This window comes from Rattus norvegicus, chromosome 6 (assembly GCF_021556685.1).
Source record: "Rattus norvegicus strain SHRSP/BbbUtx chromosome 6, alternate assembly SHRSP_T2T, whole genome shotgun sequence".
Lineage (NCBI taxonomy): Eukaryota > Metazoa > Chordata > Mammalia > Rodentia > Muridae > Rattus > Rattus norvegicus.
The window spans coordinates 12,723,204-12,745,226 of record NC_141539.1 but is presented as its reverse complement, the minus strand read 5'-3'; the positions used below and the strand labels follow the sequence as shown (position 1 = coordinate 12,745,226).

Genomic DNA, 22,023 nt, shown 5'->3' with positions numbered 1-22,023 from the left:
ATAGCCACAGGTAGCTATGGATCTCATAGAAGGACAGTAAGTAATGTAGGGTGCATTTGCCCCATATCTAGGTATGCAGCTTGTATCAGTATCAAGTGAATTTTGTGTTCTTTGTATGGGCATTTTGGGGATTGAGAATTTACTGTTATAAATCCGACTGATAAATTATAAGCCTCTGGAGTTTTTTTTATACAGGGTTCAGGGTTTAGAGCCAGTCTTGGTAGCCTGGCCACAGGGGACGGATGACTGGGAATGCGAGATTGGGAGGCCCACTTTGGGATAGCCATGAGAGCGGGGAGACCTCCGTGGCTGGCATGTAGCCAGCTTTAGTGTAGATTGTTTTTAATAATTACATGCAACGGGGTAAAAAGCGTAAACTGGGAAACAAATCAAAACGGTCATTTTAAAAGCTAGAAACAAGACCTGGAGAGATGGGGTCAAGAGAACTTGCTGCCCCTGTTACATAACCACGACCATCTGTAAGTCCACTTACAGGGGTCTCTCTGGCCTCTGTGGGTGATGCACACACACTTAGGCAAGCACCGGCCCCTTAACACTACTAGTTACTAGAAGGGGCAAGACAGGAAGAGACCTCGGAAAGCCTTACACTGAACACTTAATCACTATCCTGGAAATGGAAAACACATGCTTATTCACAGTTCTTTGGTCAGAAATACCTATGTGGGCCAACAGCAGTACAGGTTAAAGGGCAAGAACAGCAGCATTCTGTGGATCAACGGCAGTGGTGCTGCCTTGTGTGCCCAAGGCAGCCCTAAGGCACAGTAACTTAGATGAAGTGTCTCCTGACCATCCTCACTCCTGCCATCTCCCCATCCTCACCTGCCCATGTGACTGATGCCATGGGGAATGCTCTTCATCAGCTGACAGAAGAAAACCAGGCTCACTTTCCAGGCTGTTTCCCTATAATATACAGGAACCTTACAGGCTGTTTCCCTATAACAGACAGGAACCACTTCCAGATGGACAGATGGAGCACTGCAACTCCATTCTAGGCACCACTGAAGGAACATAGCTAGACACACAATTATATACCTATCCAAAAGGTTGGTCAGGAAGCTGGGGATGAAGAAATCTGGAGAAGGGGTATATGGTTAAACCTGAGTGGGCAAGCCCCAACATGTCTGTGTTAACATGTAAATAATGCCCACCAAGGGTGGCATCAGCAGAGGAGTTCAGGAAGTACTCAAGTGACAGCCAGCCTTCCTGTTAGTGATCAATGGACTCGTGAATAAAGCACCCATAAGCAAGCAGCAAGCATAGAGGTTATTAATTTACATCTGGGCGTAAAGGGGAGAGGGAACGCTGGGTTCAGGGTGGGTGCTGCTGAGTGTCTGTCAGCACTGGACACCAATATTTAGTCTTGACATAGCACTGTTCCCTAGGGTAGAAGGCAGATGTCACTGGAGCACTTTCATAATGGAAGAGCAGCGTCTTATTTGCCATAGACACAACCTAGCAAATGCTTGTGAAATTCACTAAATTCACACTCCATAATAGTCTTTCAGGGCTGGAGAGATGGTTCAGGTTAAGAGCACTGGCTGTTCTTCCAGAGGACCTGGGTTCAATTCTCAGGACCCATGTGGCAGCTCTCAACTGTTTGTAACTCCAAATTCAGAGGATCTGGCACCTTTACAGATGTACATGCAGGCAAAAACACCAATGCATATACAATAAAATATATATCCAAGAAGAGTAACAGTCTTTGCAGATTGTTAATACTTTGTAGGGATGGGGAAAGGATGTACAAGCAACCATGTATTCTCTGAATTGGTATTTAACATATGTACCGTTTCTTCAGTTGCCAGGAGTCACAGGCCTAGACATAAGAGGTAGACATAAGAATGGTCTTTGCCTTTAGTGACCCACTAACAAAACTTCTGCTTTGTGAGCACGGATATTCTGGCCCGGAGATCTCAGCTCCAAAGGAAGGAAGAAATGCCTCCATCAGGAATTAAGTAACTCCACTGAAGGCAAGTTAACACTGCATGTGGCTGCTTTAAACACCCACGTACCCGAATCACAGAGCAATGGAGTTATTAGGCTGAGCACTTTATCTGGATCACTGAGAGGAAACTGGTGTGTTACTAGTAGCTCTGCAAGGGGAAGAAAAAGCAGTCTGACATATAGGAGATTCTCCAGATCATATCACAGTAGCACTGCTTATGTAATGAAAGTCAACAGAAAATTACCACTCAGTTATCATGACCTTCAGGAATCAGGAAGAATTACAACTAGCTGGGGTCCTTGCTAAAGACAAAAAGAATACAGAATAGGGGTTGGGGATTTAGCTCAGTGGTAGAGCACTTGCCTAGCAAGCGCAAGGCCCTGGGTTCGGTCCCCAGCTCCGAAAAAAAGAATAAAAGAAAAGAAAAGAAAAAAGAATACAGAATAGGCAGGAAAGGAAAATGTTTCAAACAATGGCTATAATCATCTAGGCAGTTACAGAAACAAGGAAATGTTTCTTCCTTGTTTGGGTATGTGCAGAACATATATGGTCTTTTAGCAATGAAGGCAGACTGTAGTCTAGACATACATGCATGACAAGCACACTATCACTGAGCCTATATCAAAGACATGATCTCCTATGTAGCAGCTCTGGCTGTCCAGGATCTCAGAGATCCAGATGCCTCCCTAGTGCTGGATTTAAAGTGTGCAACACACCACCTGCAAATCTTGACTTAGAAACAGTCGCCATCTGTCTACAAGGATTAGCTCTAATAAGACTGTGCCAAGTATGGCTGTGTGCGACTTTAATCCCAGCACACAGGAAGCAGAGGCAGGAGGATTTCTGTGAGCTGGAGATTTTAGATTTATGACTTAAGAAATTAAATCTGGGTACCAATTTGAAAGGGGGTAGAATTGTAATGGTTAATTTTACGTATTAATTTGGAGTGTCTTAGGATAAGATGAAAATGTAAACCAGCAAACTATTGAGTAAATAAATAGCTCTCCATGGTGCTGTATGGATCTCATCTCAGGAGCTAAAGATTGAAATGGAACCAAAAGATCTATAGCCTCCAAACTTTATCTGTACCACCAACTTTACTTGGTCTCAAGCCTGCTAGGCCATACAGATTTTAAATGCCATAGATCACATAACTACATGAACCAGTTTCTTAGTAACAAATACATGTATTAATATATTCATACTTGGTAATAAAAGAAACAAAAATACAAAAGCAGGAAGAAATGTGTTAATTTGTTAAACAGTGATTAACAAGATTATAAAACTGTGTTAATGGAGAAGTTAGTCTATTACTTATTTTTCTCATTACCATGAGCAAAAAATAAATAAATAAATAAACTGAAGCAAAACAAAACAAACAAAAAAAACTAACACAAAAACCTTCTGGGGAAAGATTTGTTTTAGCTTGTGACTTCAGAGGCTATAACCCATGACAGTAGGGAAACTATGGGGAAACATCTCTGTAGCAGATGTTTGCTCATGGTATGTCTTTGGTAAAAGCTAGACCAAAACTAGGGCTAGGCTATACCTTCAAACAGCCTAGTCCCCCCTCCAAAAAGCTCCACATCCTTCCAAAACAGTGCCACAGGCTAAGAACTGACCCCCCCAGTAAGTGCACGAGCTTGTGGGAGAAACTTCAGCTTCAAAGCATTACTTTTCACAGAAAGTGTGGGGGCTGGAGAGATGGCTCAGAGGTTAAGAGCACCCGGACTGCTCTTCCAGAGGTCCTGAGTTCGATTCCCAGCAACCACATGGTGGCTCACAACCATCTGTAAAGAGATCCAATGCCCTCTTCTGGTGTGTCTGAAGACAGCTACAGTGTTACTTACATATAATAAATGAATAAATCTTTAAAAAAAAAAAAAAAAGAAATCACAGAAAGTGTGCCATACTGACATAGAAGTTTAGTGTTAGAGTTTTCTAAAGCACTATTTTGGTTTTACATATCTCTCTAGTTTTGTATTTGTGTGTATACATTTTTGTGAGGAAATCAGAGGACAATCTGCCAAGAATCCCTTCTCTCCTTCTACTGTGTGGGACCTAGGGATCTAACTTGATTAACTAGCTTGCTTACCTGTTTTTGGCCACAGCTACTGTAGTAATAGCTATAACCCACTTTAATGTGACTAGGGGTACCCTGATAACTTTTGAAACAATTACAAGTCTTGAAATAAAGCTTGCTACCACACAGTAATAAAACAGGTTCCTAATTAAGTTTCAGTATAAACACTGGCTAGTTTATCACCTTCCTTGTAGGCTTTACTGGGAAAGGTTGGAGGGTGCCTCAAACTGACTCCAGGGCTGTGTACACGATGGCAAATGCTTTAACACTGAGCTTCACCCTGAGCTCTCACTTTGGGTCTAGATAGCCATTTATCTCCTTTAGTGGCAAGTTGGGAAGGTGTGTCATCTTTGGGAAGATTCCTCCAGAAAACTAGTATTTAAACAGGCAAAGACTAAGGTAGCAGAGTTTTCACCTTTTCATATACAGACTTCCCACTTAAACCATCACCTCAGGTTTGAAGACCCTTACCTGTATCTTCCCATAATCTTCCCTGAGCTCTGCCCTGTTGGTAGAAATAGGCCAGCGCCTAACTGCACAGACACAGGAGAGGAGCTGGATGTCACTGCTTTTATCAAAGTCAGGTTTACTATCATACTCTAGGTCTTATTCCTGCTATAGACCCAGACTTCAGAGGAACTCAGACCTCTAAACCATCTTTCTGGGATTCTTTGACAGATTTGGCTTGTTCCTTGTAGCTTCCATACAGGCTTACCTTCAACTTTACTGGGCACACTAAATTTGTTACACCTTACTTTTTTATTTCCAAAGTGATTTTGTGTGTGTGCGGGTGAGATATTTTCCCTTTCTGTTTTTGAGTTCAGACACGTACACAATTGTTTTAATATAGTAAGGTAGGTAGGTAGGTAGGTAGGTAGGTGTGTGCGTGCGTGCGTGCGCATGTGTGTAGAAGAAACAAAGATATACACCCCTGGAACTGGAATCGCAGAGGGTTGTGAATCATGCAGTGCTGGGAACTGAACCCAGGTCCTGGGCAGAGCTGCTAGTACTCTTTCTTATACACCGAGCCGAATTTCCAACTACAACTTGCAACTAGTAATTTTTATAAAGGACCCTTGCTGGAACTCTTAAATACTTATTGCTAGTCCATTAACTGTGACTGACTAGACTTGTACTACTTTGTTAGTACAACTGGTCAACTTCCTTCCGTTCCCCTTCCTGCTGTCCCTTATACTTTATGCCCCACCCTACTGTTTACTACCTACCTATGTGCAAATGAGCCTCCTCAGGGAAAGTTTTCTATCATTTTCTAGACAAATAGCGAGATCTTGAAATTTTCCCTTTTATCCTTTCTGAAACAAGATCTCAACTCTGTAGTGCAGCTGAGCCTCAAACTCCATCTGCTGCCTCCTCCTGGAGACAGACTACAGGTCTGTGCCACCGTGCTTGGCTGTAAGAAAATCAGCAGTAAGGATTTAAAACCAGTAAGTCTCCTGTACTAAGTAAAGATTTCACATAAACAACAGAAAAAGCAAAAGAACCTCTTTTCTATGTTTTTATAAAAAATGTTGTTTTATGGGTTTTTTATGTTTTATGCTGCAAATATTTCTGAATGGTTAACTGGTTAAAATTATTTTTATTCTTAGAAATGTAATAACAAGACTCATAAACCAGGCACAGTGGTGCGTACCTTTAATTCCAGCACTCTGGTGGCTCTCTGAGTCTGAGGCCAGCCTGGTCCAGAACAGCCAGGCTACAGAGAAACCCTGGCTCAATAAACAAAGAAACAACTTCTAGCCTGTAGGGGGAGGGAAACGTTGGGGTTCCTAGGGAGAGTGGGAAGGAGTGCAGGATTCCTGGGGTGTGACAGAGGAGCACTAGATGTGCATATGATCCCATGCACTGTCGGCATATATGAAAACTAAAACTAAAACTAAAACTAATAATAATAATAATAATAATAATAATAATAATAATAATAATAATAATAAAAGCCTGAGTAATGTAGGAGGGTGTTATGGGATGAGTTGGAGGGTATGGATTTGATTAAAACGTATTAGTCGGGGAGGGGAAGGGGTTGGGGGATGTTGGCCCGGAAACCGGGAAAGGGAATAACAATCAAAATATAAATAAGAAATACTCAAGTTAATAAAGATAAAAAAAAACCCATATTAGTCATGTGATACAGTGCATACATATAAACTTTCAACTAAGTTCAAAAAATTTGCAAAAAAGATTACCAAAAGAATGCCCAAAATATACTTTATAAAATTCTCAAACAATACATTTTTTCAAAACCAGATTTTAAAAGAAACTGAGATTTCCCCTACACAACTGACCTTACTATTATCAACATCAGAGTATAGAGTAGCAGTATCAAAAGAATTTGATATGAGGATTGCAAATGCAACTCACTTAGCAAGCACAAAGCCCTGTGTGTGGTGCCCAATAACACCGGGTATACTGGGCATGGTGGGACACACCTGCAATCCTAGGGCCAGAGAGGAAGAAAGGTCGGAGTTCAAGCTCATCTTTAACTACAGAGCAGTGGAGGCCAGTCTGAGCTATAGCCGATCCCTCATATAAATGCAGAGAGCTGTCCACAGTGAAAACCTTCCCTATCTGTGTGCCTTAACACAGTAGTCACGTAACATGAAAAACCCAGACACTCCTACATAACCACCTCAAATGCAGTCAACTAGCACCACCGGGGAATACAACTTTAAACTTACTATTTTTAACTGACTTAACATAAAGTCACATGTGACAAATGGCCACCAAAATCTCAGGTCTAGAGTGCTATCTCTTTTGTTGCACTGAACTGACTTGTGTGTCCCCTGTATTCCTTTGTATCTTTGGAAGAGGCAATATTTGAACAATGCAATGAAAAACTAAAATTACTGTTTTACTATTGGATAGTCCTTATCAGGTTTTCTTTTTAGAAGATTCTAAGCATTCTTGCTTTTTGGTTTTTTTTTTTTTTTAAGATTTATTTTTTGTATGTATGTGAGTACATTGTAACTGTCTTCAGACACACCAGAAGAGGGCATCGGATCCCATTACAGATGGTTGTGAGCCACCATGTGGTTGCTGGGATTTGAACTCAGGACCTCTGGAAGAGCAGTCAGTGCTCTTCCCGCTGAGCCATCTCTCCAGCCCCATTCTTAGTTTCTTATATTGGTCATTTTCCAGCATACTATGAATAATGACCAAGTTTCTGCAATTAAATAGCCAGGCTTTCAACAAGATTTCAATAAGATTTCTAAAATTCACAGTATATCTTAGCATTTATAATTTTTTTCTTTTGAAGATAGGCTTAGTATGTAACCTGTATCTGTCCTCATGGTCCCTCTACCTCTGCCTCCAGGAGACTGGGTCTATAAATTAAAGATGCTTATATGGGAGTGTGAGATTTAAAACTGTGTTTTTTTCAAGTGAGCTCACATAACTTGAGATAGTGTGGTAGAGGCTGAGCACTGGCTGCTTGTGCAGACCCCAGTTCACTGCCCAGCACCCACATGGTGGCTCACACCCACCTACAGCTCCACTCCCTCTTCCTGATGCCCCTTTCTGGCCTCAATGGGCAGTGGACACATGGTACAGACACACAGGAAAAAACTCATACACAGAAAATAATAAAGTAAAAACAGTTTTTAAAGATTAAGCTTTCTTTATCCCTTTAATTTGGTTATTTTGGCCAAGAAAACATCAATTTCCATGATCTGTATTCTTTTTGTGTGGTTACTGTTTAAGTAGCAGTAACACCCGAGTACTTACAGAGGTGTCGTAATTCTACTTATATAGAAGAAAACGCAATGAGTGAGGGACAGGCCATGCACACACCCCACACCCCACACCCCACACCCCACACCCCCCCCACACACACACTCTTTTCCTACGCTAGCCTTGACCCACTGACTCTGCTGTCTCAGTTCACGCAGAGCACTCCGGGGTAGTTCTTTACGAGGGCTTAAGGATGGTTAGTGTGTCACAGTCACAAGTGTAGTCAGTGTACTTGTAAACAAGGAAACTGGCCTTCTGAAGCTAGACAGTGGCTCCCGCCTAACTCTAGTGTTCAGGGAGCAGAGAGAGGAGTATTCCAAGTGTGAGACTGGTTGCAAGACTCTCTGTAAAACAAAGTAGCATTTTTCACATAATGAACTCCTCTCTCCTGCATGTTTGTTATAGTCTGAAACTTTGGTTCTATCTTTAAAATAAGGGAGGTGGGGGGATGAGTGTGTGTGTGTGTGTGTGTGTGTGTGTGTGTGTGTGTGTGTGTGTGTGTATCTGAGGGGGAGGGAGGGAAAGTCCGACTTGACTTATCAATACATTTAATGATTTTGTGCCCATCACCTACTGCTCACTTCGTTCCGCCTGGTTCACTATTCTATAGAAAGGCATCCTTTTCTTCTTGCATCAAGCCTTCCTGAATAAGTGATTCTTAAGTCTTGTGTGCGCCCTTATTCTCAGCCTCATCTTCACTGCTTATAGTTTAAGGAGGTACAGACATCAAAGTAAACAACCACACTCTGTTTTCAAAGAGTACCCCATTATCTTCTGAAAGTAAGGACGGTGTTGACCCTACTATCATCACTTTGTTTTGTTTTTCAATTTTATTATCTGAACATCTAGGGGTAAAATTTGGATTTTATTCTATTAGAGAAGCAATTGTTCCAAAATCTGCAATTTCAACTTGAAACTCAGTCAAATCAAACTTTACTTCTGGGGGAAAAACTTTTAAAAACATTTATACAGGTATTTTGCCTGTATGTGTATATGTGTACCATGAGTATCGCCTGGTACCTGAGGGGGCCAGAAGAGGGCACCAGATTCCTTAGAACTGAAATTAGAGGCCATTGTGAGTTCTGCAAACAGCCTGTAAGACCAGCAGTGTACTTTAACTAGTGAACCGTATCTCCAGTCCTCTGGAATAAAAAGACAAACTTTTAATCATCAGCTCATTGGATACTGTTTCTCTACTAATCTTTAAAAATATATGGACATTCAAGAATGGATGTTTCAATAAAGGTGTTAATTTCTTAAGGTTAGTGTTTCTTGTGTATCTTTTAAATGGTTTGTAAATTAACTGCAACATTTGAGAGATGGAAGGTGTGCTTACCCAATTCTAGCACCGTTTCCTTTGCTCCCCCCTCTAAACCCAAACTTTCCATTTCTGCGGTCTTATAATCACTGTAGGTAACTACTCCTCCTCCTCCTCCTCCTCCTCCTCCTCCTCCTCCTCCTCCTCCTCCTCCTCCTCCTCCTCCAGTCACTGTCAGGGGAGCACAGTTTATACCGGGAAGATCTTAGCTACCTTACTTTTTAGACTACCATGACATGTAGTTTATAGATACCACATTCCTAAAGGTATCCTCTTTTAAATTCTTCCTTGACTCTAGTTTCTTTGGTGACAAACACTAATTTTGTGCCCTCCGAAATGTCCATGAATACAGCTCTGGTTTCTATTACATAGAAAAACACCCTAGCGACACGGCGTTTCTGAGCCGCACTCTGGAGACGTCTCTATTTACTAAACACACAGCAGCTCATACATTGGGTTTTGCTCGTCTTGTAAACACAGACTGATGGCTTACACCTTTGATTCATTCTTTCAAGTGTTGAGCAAGTAAGTTTCTTTGAATTATCCCCTATCATAGGGTATTTGGGGGATGTTTCTAACCTTTTACTACAAACCATGCTACAAAATAATTTGGCTATATATGTATGCCATGTGGCAGGTATGTAAGGTAAGTTTTAGGAAAGATTATCTGCTGTGTCAAATACTGAATACATTCTGACTGGTAGGTATTGCTCCATGATGTCCACAGGCTCTGCTACACTTCAGAGTCCCATAGGAACACAGCACAGCCTCACTCTAGCATATGCTCAGCAGTGTGTGCCTTTTCATTTGTGCCTTTTTGACTCAGCAAAACATCTTCAAGCTTTATTCGTGGTGTGCGACACGCTTCTTATGTACACACCACATTGTGTGCCCCATTTCCACCACCACCAGCACATCCGTCACCCAATCTTTGTTTCTAATAAGTAAACTATAACACTGTGACTTTAATTTCCTCTAATGGGAATAGGGCTGGCAACCTCTCATAGAAAATTATATCTAGGTGGTTTTTAAGCCTAAGAACTACCTATCTGAATTATTACCCACTTCTGGAAAGGTGCTGTGCTACGAAGACTATGATAAATAATTTACTTATGTTTTATTCGTTTTTAATTCTAAGTTTCAGAATGCAAATATATACTTGCTACAAATTCATACACACTGAGCAACCCAGCAATAACCACTTTTTATGAATATAACTAATTGAGATGCTCACTACAAATGCATTCATACACCCACTGCATTTATTAGGCAAGCCTTCTACAACCGTGCTAATAAACACCTGCCCAATAATTGGGTGTTGTTGTTGTTGTTGTTGTTTGCCTTTCATTTGGAGAGCGTACCTTGCTTTGTAACCCAGGCTGGTCTGGAACTTGTGAGCTGTTCTTACTATACCATGGTGCTCAACTGTCCCCGCCTGCCCTTTTATGAGGTTGTTTCACTCAGCAGAACTTCAAGCTTCATTCACAATGTGTCACATGCCTCTTAAAGGCTGAGCAGCACCATGTGCCACCATACACACGCCACAGTTTCCTTATCCATTCAGTTAGGCATTTACTTGACTTTGGTTTTTGTTCCTTTGACCACTCTTAACCCACCCTGTAGTTCTCAATCCTCCTGCCTCTGCCTCCCAAGTGCTGAGATTACAATCTCTGTCTTTAAAATGTTGCTTTTGAATGTTATTACTATTGTGTGTAAATACAAATAATAGGTTGGGGAGCATGTGAAGAAGTGAACAACTGCAGTCTGTTCTCTCCTTTCATCTTAGGTGGGATCCGGGATCCAAGCTCAGGTCACAAGGCTTGAACAGCACGCACCTTCCCATGCGAAGCCATCTCATCAGCGGCAAGAATATGTTGTAATGTAGTAAACTGTATCAAATAATTTATTACTTCTTATTCGCGCTGGTTTGTTTCTTGGTCCTGGGAATATCACCCAGAGTCACGTACAGGCTGAAGAGGTTCTCTACCTCAAGCTACACACACACCGAGTCATTTACGTGCTCCCACACTAAGATTATAAAAAGACACCATCTATATTAACTTTTTAAAATTCATCTTATGCACAAGTATTTAGCCTGCTAAATCCATACTTTAGTATTCAATGATCCACACAGATCATGTTATAAACCTATTTTTTCCTATACATTTTAGAACTGGCATGACTATGATTTAAAATTAACCTATAAAATTTTCTCACCGAGAACTGCTATTTTCAATGTTACTTTGCCATATAAAAACAAAAACCAATGTTTTCTCATTTGTTCAAGCACCAAAACTGCCTAATAACATGTTTCTTAGAAAAAAATCCTAGTGCAGTGACTCAGAAATGTAAAGAAAACTTTCAGAGCAAAAATACATCTTTTCTGTAATACTGCAAGAACTAAACTCACTAAAATCTAGCGAAAGAAAATTTACACGTAACGGTACATAGAGCAAAACATAGCAGTCTTAGGATCAAGCAAACATGCCTCATCATTAAGAAAGGAAAAGGTAAAGGGCCTACTCTGCGGTGAGCAAACTAGCAGAACACCTGCCCTAGCATGCTGGAGGCCTGTATCAGTCCCTGCTGAGAAACTGACACAGAACAGTGGCCTTGATTCGCCTTAAAACGAAGATCCCGAGGTTATCTTTCCCAGGCAAAACTAGTTCTGCACATCTATCATGAGAATCACAGCTAGTCACGTGCAATACCACTATGTTATATGGCACATGACTGAAATAATTTCTGTAATTTACCTATTTCTTTATTCGCCAATCAATTACAAGAACAATGTTAAAAGTAGAATGTTCCCATCCTCACTGGTTTAACAGCATTTAACTGTGGTATCTTTAAATTTGTGATCTTTATCCTTTTGGTTATTTGTTTATCCTGATGAGGCAGTGAGAATATTCTGCATTCTTTCTCTGTACTGTAGGCAGGCCTTGAACTTGTGACCTTCATATACCAAACTCCAGACTGGGCTATAGGCCTTGTGCTTTTCTACTTTTGCCATTTCTGTGTTCCTGACTTGCATCCATCAACATGTTCTGACAAGATTAGGAACCTTCGGGATTACAGGGCTGTGGATAACACTCTCCACCATCATGGCCTCTGTATTCTTTGAGTCCTTCGGAGAGTGTCTACATTTAATACTTACCACCAAAGTTTCTCTCCAGATGTCTGCCAGTTGGTTTGTCTTGCACTTCCTCAGAACTGGTTCACAGAAACAGTGTTCTCTGAATTTCATGTGTGATTTCAAGAAAAGTGTGGCTGGACATGAGAAATCTTTAGCTCCTTCTCACACTATTCCTGTAATAAATGTAGCTGTACTATGCAGTCTCATTTCAATACCTTATTCATTTTACGTGGACAGACTGTGGGGAGGTGGCTGCTCGCCTGTCATAAGATGATCAGTTTTTCCTTTGTACACGGTCTTTAATGTATACATTTCAATCAGTTAGCTTCTCTTACCCGTCATCCAGTTATACTGTCTTGGTTTTATCTACAGAGATTTCCAATTCTATTGCAGTTTCTATCACTTTTATTTTCTGTTTTGTTTTGCTTTTTGAGACAGGGTTGTGTGTAGCCCAAGATGGCCTCAGACACTGTCTCTCTCATGTGCTGGGGTCACACACAAGGAGCACTACTACATGCAGAACATCTTTCTTTTTCCGTATTGTTTTGTCTCACAGCCAATGCTGTCCTGGAATTCACTTAACAATCTAGACTGGCCTCAGCCACATAATCTTCCTTCACTATCACCTAACAGAGCAAACAGGCACATAGAGGTTATAGGCAAGCACTGCCGTCCATCTCTTCTTCCTCTACTAACTCTCCCTCTCTCCCCTCTGAGACATGGTCTCTTAGAGCTCAAGCTGCTCTTAACTTAAACTCACTATCAAACTAAGAATGATGTTGAAGTCACAATCTCCTGGCCTCCACCTCCCAAATCCTAGAATTACAGGCATGTGCCACCAAGCCTGGCTTCTCTTTCTTATCTATTCTCACATCCATCTTCCTTCTAATTTCATGTGAACTTGTAGATTTTTGACTTTTCAAGTTCTTTGCTGGGTTTTCTCAATTCATATTCCATCTCTCCTGCTAGCTTACCACCTATTCCCTGAGTTCCTATATTCCAAATTTTGGGTCTCTTTTGCAGAAACTTTTATAGCTTTTCCAACTCCCAGTACACATATAACCCTAGCTCTTGTAAGACAAAGACCAGAGGATCACTTTAAGTTTGATGATATTCTGGTTTACATTAAGTGAGTTCTGAGACATCTGAAGTATACAGTGAGGAACTCTGTCTCAAAACTGAAATGAGGTAGGGAGTGGTAGTGGGGGAGAAACTAGACATGGTAGGTAGCTTACACATCTACGTCTAGTTTGAGACACCAAGGTATGAGAACCACCACACATTCTAGGCTATCCTGGGCTATAAAGTGAGACTTTCAATCAAACATTCTCATTCCTCCCTCTCCCCGCCCCTCAATACTTTTGTCCTTTGGTTAAGTGTTTGCTACCATGACTGCTTTTTCTTTTTACCAAAACACAGTGGTTCCTAGTGAATGGGCAGAGCAGGTGTCCCAGTGCTAGGACCTTGCAATGCTCCAGACCATCTGTTTCTGAACACATCACTGTGTGTGCTTCAGCTCTCTACTTCCTCTTCTCTAGAGATCAACTAGACACTTCTGCTAAGGACTCTCACTACAAAGACTTCACCATGAGCCCCTCCCTCCCTTCAGGGCCCTCCTCAAATGCTTCTGAGGGCTTTAACTAATCAGTCTTCCATTTCACTGAAAATGAAGGTTAAGGTTTCTTTTCTTATTCTCCCTCTTTTTTTTTATGGTTTCTAGAGGAAAGGACAAGGGCAAAGCCAGCTGCTATTTGTGGCCAACTGTGTGAGGGTCTCATTTGACAGTGCTGTTTGTGGAGAGACCGTCTCTCAGTACTGACATTCGCAGCACCTTTCTTTTGGTTTTTCTCTATGGCACAACTTTAAAGCACAGGAGAAGTAACAGTAACTCCTCACATGCCTAGTAGTAATTAAGCAAATTTCAGCATAGTGTAAAACACTAGGCACCCATTAACCATCTTCAAAGGAAGGTCCACATGCATGTTTATTTCTAGTGGGAATAAATAACAGTATAAAGGTAATCAGTACAAGGTAATGTCTAGTAGACACGATTTGTACATATTTCTACGTTAGATATTTACTTTCACCAAATGAAAGAAACATAGTTTTCTTTAGTTTGTTAAATTGTTGCTAGCTATTTTTTAATTTTTAAACATCCTGAATTTTAAAAAAATTTCAAAACTGTAATTTATTCAGTACTTTCTCTTTCAGAAAAAGGCAGGTAACTGCAGCACAATTAGTGTTTAACTTTATATAACAAAAAAGGCTATGCATCTTAAAAATATTTTAAAACCTTTTTTTTTCCCAGGGATTGATTTTATTTTATTTTTAAGTTCTGTGCTCACAGACCCCACAATAATATAAGAAATTTTCTACTCTATGTCTCTGCCTATCTTCTGTTTTATGTTCCAGGGATAGTGACCATTACTGTATATTTGAACAAACAGACTTAAGAAACATATGAATTCTTGGTAAGAAGAATGCACATGGTAGACATTTTATCTAAGCCAACGTTGTCATACAAATACAATCTCCTCTATGCAATTAAACTCAAGTAAAATAGAAAGATAATTCATTTCAAAGCTCAAAAAATGAGTTTCCTGAGAAAAGGTAATTGTGATTTTCTACTTATATACTATCTGTTTTTTAAAATTGGTTATTTTACTTATTGACATTTCAAATGTTATCCCCTTCCCAGTTGCCCCTCCTTAAAACGTTTTATATGAGACAATCATTACTAGTATAGTATAATATAGTAATTAAAACTTCATTCAAGCTGTTTAATCAGAAAGACATGGTTTCTAATCTACTAACATTTCCTAACCTTCTGTTGCATGCAAACTATATAAATTATCTGTTTAATGAGGGCTATTATTAAGAGCATTTAGTGCTTCCCTAGAACAGTGACCAATAAAATAACAGTTCTTATTATTCCTATAAATTATATTTGTTACCATTATTAGAAATATTCTACATTGTTTCCCTTGTGTCAAGTTAAATAACTGAAACATAATAAATGCTTCCAAAAAATCTTGTCACACTTAAATTATAATTTCTATTGTGTATTTCAAGTCTGTGGATTGATATTATGTACTTTTACACAAAAAAAAATATTCCAGTTAAATATTTAGCAAATTTAACTGTCAAACAGCATTACTGCTTAGTAATCTTTGTCTAAAATGCTTGGGATAAGAATGTGGCTCCTCCCATCTCATTTTTTTTTTTTTGAGATAATGGTCTCAAATTAGCTAGCATCAAATTCACTAGAGGTAGAGTCTAGTCTTTGGGATGCTTCTGAATGCCAGCTTTTCCTGCCTTCACATACCATGGTCTGGGAGTATAAGCCTGCACCACTACAGTCACCAGACAGACGTCTACCTGTCTGGATTACCTATTCAGCACTGCTAAACCAAAGTCCAACTCAAAATGTTCAGAAATCTGAAAATCATGAATACCAACATATGCTAAATCAAAAAGTTTGAGCTCAGAGCATCCTGGACTTTAGTATTTAGGATCATATAAGACAGTAAAAAAATGATACTGCTTTACAAAATACTGTAAAGTATTTACTGACAAATAAATAAATCCATAAACTGGCCTTTCCAGTAGCAGTGGGACAATAAGTGAAGCCAGGTGTTGGGGCACACATCCAGCACTAAGGATATAGAGGCAGGAGCATCTCTGTGAGTTCAAGGCCACCCTAGTCTATATAGAGTAAGTTCCAGGACAGCCAGGGCTACATAGAGAAACCCTATCTTGGAAAACAAAACCAAACCAAAAAATTATCTGACAGAAACGGTAGCCTATAAACCCCAGCATCTGGGAAACAGAAACCAAGGATCATCCTAAGCCCAGTGTTCAACCAAACTAAGCCAATCTACAACAAACAAATCTACCCACCTTCTCTGAGCATCTCTGGAAATCATTTCAACCCCAGTTGTTCCATACGTATTTCATGGACTCATTCATTCAATAACATTTCATCTTTTCCTTTAAAGGGAATTATAAATTGCACAATAAACAAATCTGTCCATTTTTACCAAAGTTTAAAGTGCAAATCCCTCCAAACTCATCCGAACAGTCTTCAAATTATACTTTTGGTATCTCAACTACACCTCAAGAAAACCTAATAAATGGAGTGCAAAAAAGAATTATCCTTTTGTTCCATAAATTTATGAATCTATTTCCTGAGATTGTAGCATAAACATGCAAAGATAATAGCATAAGGTTAACTGCTACAGTTCAATAAAGGCAAAAACTAAAAACATAAGTATCAATCAATAGAAAAATATTCCAATAAATAACGTGCACTTACATAGAAGTATAAAAAGCCCTGAGTTATGGAAATAGATGAATATTCAGGGTATCTTAACTAAAACACAAAACTTAAATCCCAAACTGTATATGCCATGGCTTCTTTTTAATTAAAAACGTGATTACATACATTCAAATCAAAAAGTGACTCCTCCATGAAGCCTCTTGAGTGCTGAGAGCAGAGGCATGTACCATGCACCCAACTGACACTACTTTTATTTTTTATTATGTGTTTTTATTAGTTTTGGTTTTTTGAGACAGATGTCCTGACCCCAGTATGTAGCTGAGGATGACTTGAGCTTTGGGTTCTCCTCCCAGGTGCTAAGGGGTGTACCACCATGCCTACTTTATGTGATGCTGGATAGCAACTGCAGGTCTGAGTAAGTGCTAGGCAGATAGATACCCTGTAACAGAGCTACATACCCAGCCCAAGGCGTAACTGACATCACGTGTGCTTGCCTGTTGAAGCTCTCACTCTAGCCTTATATATCCCTTATCTGTTATACTTAGTTCTCTCGAGATAAGTTTTCTAAGAGTCTACATTCTTTGCTTGCAAAGATCAAAGAATGTCTTAGCAAAAACAAATGGGGGCTGGAGAAAAGGCCAATGGTTAAGAGCATTGGCTATTCCTCCTAGAGGACCCAAGTTCAATTCCCAGCATCCACATGGCAACTCGCAACTGTCTGTAATGCCTGTTCCAGGAAACTCAACACACATACGCAAGCAAAACACTAATGTACACATAACAAAAATAAAGGATTAAAAACATGTTACTCAACTTCTTGGTTTTTTTTTCAGATTTGTTATCTATTAACATACTAAAAATGTTTAGTGGTGTAAATCAGTAATTATATCGACAAAGCTGGGTCTAGAGAAAGAATAGAAGGAATAAAATAGTAGGTATCTACTGCAAATGGCCGGCATTACTTTTGTAAACTTACAGCTTCCCTAAGACCACTTTTAGAGGTTTCCTACAACTGATGAAACACAAAAAAAAATCTGTTCCATAAAAACTGTATTTAAATTAGTTTCTATTACTTTTTTGCTTTGGGGAAGGAAGAAAGGAAGGAAGGAAGGAAGGAAGGAAGGAAGGAAGGAAGGAAGGAAGCAAGCAAGCCAGACAGCCAGCCAGCCAGACAGCCACTTCTTAAACCAATCAGTAGCCTTTATACTCTTTTCCTTCTTGACAGAGTATCATAATGTAGATCTATCTAGCCTGGAACTCACAGAGATGAGGCCTCATGTGGGTTCCACCATGTCCAGCTACTTAAGGCTTTTTTTTAACTGAAAGTTTTTATTGATTATTTGGAAATTTCATATATGCACTCCAATCACATTCACCTCCTAGTCTGTCAGACACTTAAACAACCCTTTTAGAAAAAAAAAAAAAAAGACAGAGTTTCTTTGTGTATCCCTAGCTGTCCTGGAACTTGCTAGACCAGCATTGCCTTGAACTCGAGAGATCCGACTGCCTCTGCTTGGTGTTATCCACTGTAGTGGCTATTCCTGGCTTGACTATATCTGGAATGAACTATAATCCAGAATTGGAAGGCTCACCTTTGATTCTGATCTTGAAGCTGGGAGATACAATTTTTTGACCTGGATCTTGGTATGGAGATCTTGAGGCAAAGTAGCTATGAATTCCAGGAGCTTAAGGCAAGGAGATCTCTGAGGTCATGGTCACCTGGGACAGGGCAAGTCCCAGTCCTAGGCATAGTGGTAATCTGGGACACACCTTCTGCTGAAAATTTACATAAGGACATTGGAAGAAGGAAGAGTCTCTCTCTTTTGCCTGCCTGCCTGCCTGCCTGCCTGCCTGCCTGCCTGCCTGCCTGCCTGCCTGCCTGGTGGGACAGAGCCACTGCTAGATCCTTGGACTTTCCATTCACAGCTGCTGCTAACCATTGTTGGGGAGTTGGACTACAGACTGTAAGTCATCAACCAATTCTCTTACTATATAGAGACTATAGAGTTCTGTGACTCTGGAGAACCCGAAGACAGCCACCATATCCTATTACTTAAGTTTTTAAATGGTATTATTACATCTAGTACTTGAGGCCCACACTGTTTCCAGCCTCTGAGACTCACTGCTCGCTCGCTCGCCCTTTCTTGTTTGCCCTGAGCCCTGGCTGGGTCACCTCAGCCGTTCTGGCTCACACTCCTCTCCAAGCTGACTGATTCAGTCTGCTTTCCTTTGGCCTCTCCTGAAATCTGTTTCAATCTTCTGCCTCCTTCTCCTTCTCAGTCTTCTTGCTCTGTCTTCACCAGAGTCTACCATGTTCTCTCACCTACCTGTCTGGTAAACACTGCCCAGCTTAACAATTACCCTTGCTGCCCTCTCTTGAGAGCTGGGCATGTCAACTCTTGGTCACTTTGCCACTCAATTAGACACTCCCTGCAGACACGGGTGCGTCTTTCACAGGCTAACTTCACCTTCATCATTAGGGACTGAAGGTGTGGACTAAGGCCTGAGCCATACAGAATTCTCTTTTTCAGTAAATAACAACCTCAGGGCTCACAGTGTGATCAAATACCCTGCAAACATGAACAAGAAACCCTGACTCCAGTGACTATTGGAGACTGTTCTCTAACCACCTGACACATCATCTACACACACACACCATATACAAATCTTTTTAATACTGATGGAACGATTCCTTTTATCAATTCTTTCAACACCTCATGATCCAGTAGTCATTATTTTCTCTAGAGCCAAATCCAGTTTTATGAAAAGCACCAAACAGCCTTCAATCTGTACCACGGGAATTTAAGAGCTGATTATTTTAACAAAAATGAATTTTCCTTTCAAACTCACTTAGACACCAAGTTTCTGTCTATTTGCTGTCACAGTCTATGCTACACTCACTAGTTTACTTCAGAAAGAGTTGCCTGTCCAGGTATTTAATCTTTAAGTGCTGAACTAGGTCTCAATAACTTTAGCCAATTGTAGCTGTGAAGTTACTGTGGTTATACCAAAACTGTTGATAATAAAGTGTACTTTCTTCTATCTAAAAAGAATTACATTGAGGATTGCACCATTAACCAAGTAGTGTAACCTCGTATCATAGTCAAAAACTCGGGCCAGGTGCGATGGAACACACTTCTAATCTCAGCACTTTATAAAGGCATAAAGACAGAAGTATCTTTTGAGTTCTAGGCCAGCATGGTCTAGAAAGGGAGTTTCAAGGTCAGACCCAGAAATATAAGACTCGCCATTTCTGGCAAGCCCATCCAAGACTCTTTGAATCTAGGAAAATATTTTAGATACTTCTTATAAATGAAATTAGACAGTACTTAGCTTTCAAAGACTGGCTTATTTTATTTAATATAATGTTCCCACATCAATGTCATTGCATACTGAAATATTTTTAAAGGTTGAATAACATTCCTGTATAAGTGTGTGTATACACTGTTTATCTATTCATTTGTCAATAAAAGTCAATTATTTTTTATGACTTACTATGGATAGTTACAGCTATGAACATGAGAGGGTCAGCAACTTTTCAAGATACAACTTTCTGTGTCTGAGACTATACCTCAGTTGGAAAGGGCTGACTGGGTTTAACTTTCAGTAGAATTATTGGTTTCAACTCTCTTCTGGGTCAATAACTGGAAATAGAATTTCTAGGTGTGATGGTTTGTATATGCTCAGCCCAGGGGAGTGGCACTATTAGGTGTGGCCCTATTAGGCTTAAGACCCTCCCACTAGCTGTCTAGAAGTCAGTCTTCCACTAGTAGCCTTCAGAAGATGTAGAACTCTTAGTTCTGCCTGCACCATGCCTGCCTGGATGCTGCCCTGATCCCACTTTGATGATGATGACTGAACCTCTGAACCTGTAAGCCAGCGCAATTAAACGTGGTAATTTGCATTTGTCTGTTCACAGCACTAAAACCCTAAGACAAGAGTCGGTACCAGGGACGGGGGTTTTGCTGTGATAAGCCTGACCACGCTTTTGTTTAGAAGAATGTGGACTTGGGGACTTTGGACCTGGAAAGTCATGGAATGCTTTAAGTGGGGCTTAAAGGGCTATCACAGTAGGACTATGGAAGAGAATGGTGCTGAGAGTGATCTGAATTGTGTGGACGTGGCCTAGGTTTCCCTAGAGAATTTCAATATGTTGCCTAGAGACTATTTTTGTGGTATTTAGGTGAAAACTGTGGCTACTTTTTGCCACAGGCTAGAGTCTGCCTGAGGCTGAGATGAAGAGACTCTGATTAATTGCACTGACAAAGGAAACCTCAGAAATGCCATCATAGGATTTGTTATCTGGTTAAGTCTCGTGAAGAACATTTTAAACAAGTGTAGCAAGCCGGAAAAGGAAAAAATATAAACTATACGATGTGAGTATTAAAGGGGCACCAGGAGTGACATGGAGCTGAATCCTGCGTTCAAGGAGATAACAAATTAAGGAAGTGGGACTTTGGGGAAAGATCCTACCCAGCTATATTTAGATCCAGGCATGGTGGTACACACCTTCAATCCCACCAGGCAAAGGCAAGCAGATCTAAGAGTTCAAGGGGCTTAGAGGCTTTGGTGAAGGCCTAGGTCAAAAAAATTAAATCCAGGCTTGGTAGACCGACCACACTTTTAATCCCAGTGCTTAGGAAATAGGCTCGTGGATCTTTGAGTTAAATAAAAAAAAAAAAAAGGTCAAGTCTACAGAGCAAGTTCCAGGACATCTAAGCTTAGGCAGTGAAGGAATTAGAAAACAGAAAGCTGGGATGGCGCCAAGCTCGCAAACCTTGTCAGCTTGGATCCAAGTTTTAACCAGAACCTATCACGATATTTAAAGCTCAAAATGTAGAGGACTCACTCGTGAGAAGGGAGAGAGAGGCATCGATTGGCCGTCGCCACCCCTCTCCTCAGGGCAGGCGCGGCGAGTGGTAGCTCCTTGGGTCACGGCTTGGCTTCCGCCGTTGCCAGTGGCCTAGCTCCCTGCGGCTGTCCTTGGTCGCGCTTGACACCGGGCTGAAGCAGTCAAGATGACCTTACTCCAGCTTGTGCGTGAGCACTGGGTTCATATATACTCGTCCCTATGGGATTCGCCTTTGGATATTATCTAGACAGGAAGGATGATGAAAAGCTCACTGTCTTCCGGAATAAGAGTATGCTATTTCAAAGGGAACTGAGGCCCAATGAAGAAGTTACTTGGAAGTAAAAACGGATTAAATCACAGAATGTTCACATTTTAAAAGTTATTGGAGAAATAAAAAAGTTTATTATTTAATTAGAAAAAAAAAGGGGGGTTGGGGATTTAGCTCAGTGGTAGAGCGCTTGCCTAGGAAGCGCAAGGCCCTGGGTTCGGTCCCCAGCTCCGAGAAAAAGGAAAAAAAAAAAAAAAAAAAAAGAAAGAAAACAGAAAGCTGGTGGTAATGTATAGAACAAGGGGCCATGTTCTAGTCCCAGCAAGCAGCAGAACTTGGCAGCTTTGGCCAACATGGCTCTGACTTGAGAGTCCTCA

At 40.6% G+C, this 22,023-nt stretch overlaps 1 protein-coding gene and 1 pseudogene across 4 annotated transcripts in view; one reads left to right on the top strand and one right to left on the bottom strand.

Annotated features, from left to right (window-relative positions):
• Fbxo11 (F-box protein 11) overlaps positions 1 to 22,023 on the bottom strand; it is a 76,608-nt gene that overhangs the window by 41,176 nt on the left and 13,409 nt on the right. The gene's annotated exons all lie outside the window — the stretch shown is intronic.
• Positions 21,484 to 21,802, top strand: Ndufb1-ps3 (NADH:ubiquinone oxidoreductase subunit B1, pseudogene 3; annotated as a pseudogene).